The following is a 3,178-nucleotide window of genomic DNA, read 5'->3' as shown; positions in this document are numbered from 1 at the left end:
GTCTCCGGCATGTTCGAGGTGCTTCGTACGGTGGTCGATGCGTGAATGGACGGATGATCAGAGCTGGGGACACTGAGGCTCAGAGAAAGGACCCTCCCCCCGGTGCCATGGCAAGGGGTGGGTGCCACCGAGACAGGCATCAGGCAAGTAAGGCCAGGCCACTCTTTATAAAAGTGACTCAGCGACTGGCGTGGGCTGTGGAATTTCTAAACATCCCTTCATATCCTGAGAGCAGGCGACGGAGGGAGCGAGCAGAGGAAAAAAGAGGAAGAAAAACAAGAAACTTGGGGGAAAAGAAAGAGAGAGGGGGGAGGAAACCCTGAAATTGAAAACAGACGCACGCGTCCACCCTCCCTGCCCCGCCGCCCCCCTCCTCCCAGCTGGGCCAATCAGAGGCGGCCCTGCAGCCTTTCCCCCAAAGTGGGGAGGGCAGGGAAGCCCACAGTGGTGTGAGCTCCTGGGGCTGCCAGCGGACGCCAGTCCCTGCCCGCCCATCTGGGACCCGGGACTGCTCGCTCTGTGAGCAACTTGGAGCCAGATAGGAGGGGACCAACGAGGAAGAGAGCCGGGCTCTTCCGTGCAGCCCCGGCTGGAGCCTGTGCCCTGCCTGACACAGAGGGCCAGACCCGGACCGCCCCTCCTGGCAACTCAGCTCCACCCGGAGGATGCTTTGGGAGTGAGGAGCAGCTGGGCCGCTCCTCATCCCTGCAGGCTCCGCGCCCCTGCAGCACCATCTCCCTCTCCTCCAGAGTCTCTAGGAGACCTCAAAGGACTTCTCTGCCTTTCCACTTCGCTATAGTCCATTTGGGGTTAAGTAAGGTCTTTCTGATAATGAGAAGGCAATAAGGAGGACTTCCTGGAAGGGGTGACAGCCCAGAAGCCATCAGTAAGGTAAGAGCTGAGAGAGGTGGGAATCCCAGCCCTGTGCCCTGTCCCCTTGCTCCAGACTGTACCTCTTCTTGCCGTAGGTAAAAAAATGGAAAATATTTTTAACAAAACCAGATGGGAGGCTGGAAAGCGGTGGGTAACGTCAGGGTTGGAGGAGCCAGTCCTCCCCTTTCTCTGGTTCTGGGATAGCTGGCCTCTGCGTCCTCGACTCTGCTGCCCCCTGCCCTCGTCCAGTGTCCCCCAGAGGTATCAGGGTGCTGCATGGGGGCGTCCAAAGTGCAGTGCAATCCATGGCAGGGGAGAGCTGAGAGGAGCCAGATGGGGAGTCAGGAGGTGACAAGCAGGATACATGGACAGAGGACGGCACCTCAGGACCTGGGCCCCCATGTCTTGGCCCAAGCTTGTTTCTAAGAATCTGGCTCTAGGCCAGGAAGCCGCCAAGCAACCTTTGGGGATTTAAATAGATTTGCAAATTTTCCAGATTCCTAAGATATCCTCCAAACCCTCAGTGGCTCAGAAAGTTCTAGGGTGAGTGGGGATGGCAACCCCGGCCCAGTGGTCATACAGCTAAGGCTGAAGGTCCGGAAGGTGGCTGTCAGATGTGGGGTCCTGCGTGAAGAGGGGGCCAGCCCCTGGCTATTTCTCTTGGTCCCAGGCGGCTGTTCAGGCCTCCTCACTGTCTCCCTCCTTCTGGACTTGGCCCTTGTCATTCCCTACAAAAATATCCATCGGATCACACCACCCCTGCCCAGAGTTCTACTGTGGCTCCCCAGTGCCTGTAGAAAGCCTCAACTCCTCACAGTGGCTGCCACCGGCCGACCCTCACTGCATGTCGGGACTGTGCTGAGTGCTTTAGGAGAATGGTCTCCTGTAAGACTTCCAGCACCCCAAAGGTAGGGGCTGTTTTTACCTGCTTTCATAAGAGGAAATGGGGGTTCGCCACAGTCATGGAATGGTAGCCACTCAGCTAACCAGAGGCAGAGCTCAGAGGTGTTGTGAGTGTCCCCTGCCTCATTACTCCAGTTTTGGGCCTTTTGTTCCTACCAGATTCCAGAATTCCCAGAAGGAATTTGTACCATTCTGCCTGTGGGCATTCCTCTTGGCTGGAATGCCCTTCCTCATCATTTTCCTTCAATGGACCCTTCCTACTCTGCCTCCTCCAGGAAGCCTTCCTGGATTCTTCCAGAGTTCCAACTTCTTTCTTCCTTCCTTCCTTTCTTTCTTTTAGATTGATCTTATTTAACTTTTATTTATTTATTTATTTTAATTTGACCACAGAGAGACAGAATGAGAGAGAGAGAAAGTGAGAAAGCAAACCACAAGGTTTGGGATTCGAACCACGGTCAGCCATCTAAGAGTCCAGTACTCTTAGCCACCGCGCCCCAGACTTCCAATTTCTTGCCACATGCTTCATCGCTGGAGTCTGTCACTTGGCCCTCTCCTCTTGCCTGTCTTCGAAGCTTGTTCAGGCCCGGGCTTCCCCAGCTTGTGTTCCGCTCACAGTGCCTGACCCTGGGTGGGCGCTGGGGCCGAGAACATGGACTGGTGAAAGAGGAGGAACTGCTGACCTCTGTTCCTAAGCGTGAGAGCAGAACCCAGACCACCTGCCTTTCCCAGGTGTCCTCCCAGGATGTCGTGAGCACTCCTCCCCTAGCATGCTGTGACTGTGGGCAAGCCGGTCCCTCTCTGTCTCTGCTGGCCTCTGTGACCCCACAGTGCAGACCTCTAGCAAGATCTCCTGAAGTCGTGCGGCCCTCCCCTGTCTCCAGGCAGCAGGCCCTCAGTCCACAGAACCTGAGGTCCTCATGACAGCCTGCATCACCTCCCTGCAGCCACAGAGCCTGGAACCTCACACGCCTCGCGATCCTCAGAGCACGGCGTTTTCATTGGAGTTATTACCCCCATTCTGCAGATGAGGAAACTGAGGCTCAGAGCCGTGAAGTGACTGTCCCAGGGTCACACAGTTAGTGGAGTTGGTATTCAGGCCTCGAACTGCCTGAAGCCAAAGCCATAAACGCCACACTACCAGACAGGTCCTGGTCAGGGGTGAGTCTCTGACCCTGCGGAGGCTGCTCTTGGCTTCAATATCTTCCCTACAAAAGTGCAGCCTCAGGTCTGACTTCCCAGAGGTCTGCCTGGGCCCTGGCTCGGTCCTGAAAGAGGAAGGAGACCATCTGCTTGGCACCCTCCTAGACAGTAAGTAGTTGCCAGGCAGCCCTCCCTCCTTGGTGGGAAGAAGAACCGGGACTCCTAATTGCCCACAGATGCGAGCAGAGAGCACCAGCGGTTC

The 3,178-nt window shown here is 56.3% G+C and overlaps 1 protein-coding gene across 4 annotated transcripts in view; it reads left to right on the top strand.

The window, feature by feature from the left end:
- The first annotated feature begins 431 nt into the window (after positions 1 to 431).
- PDGFRB (platelet derived growth factor receptor beta) overlaps positions 432 to 3,178 on the top strand; it is a 39,429-nt gene continuing 36,682 nt past the window's right edge. For all 4 annotated transcript variants that reach the window (XM_014588746.2, XM_014588745.2, XM_027772815.1 and 1 more), the window contains exon 1: positions 432 to 891. The gene's annotated coding sequence lies outside the window, so the exon portion shown is untranslated. The remainder of the gene's footprint in view (positions 892 to 3,178) is intronic.

The sequence above is a fragment of the Tupaia chinensis genome, unplaced genomic scaffold (assembly GCF_000334495.1).
Source record: "Tupaia chinensis unplaced genomic scaffold, TupChi_1.0 Scaffold000303_1, whole genome shotgun sequence".
NCBI lineage: Eukaryota > Metazoa > Chordata > Mammalia > Scandentia > Tupaiidae > Tupaia > Tupaia belangeri.
Note: the sequence above shows the minus strand (reverse complement) of the source record. Positions and strands in the feature narration are given on the sequence as shown.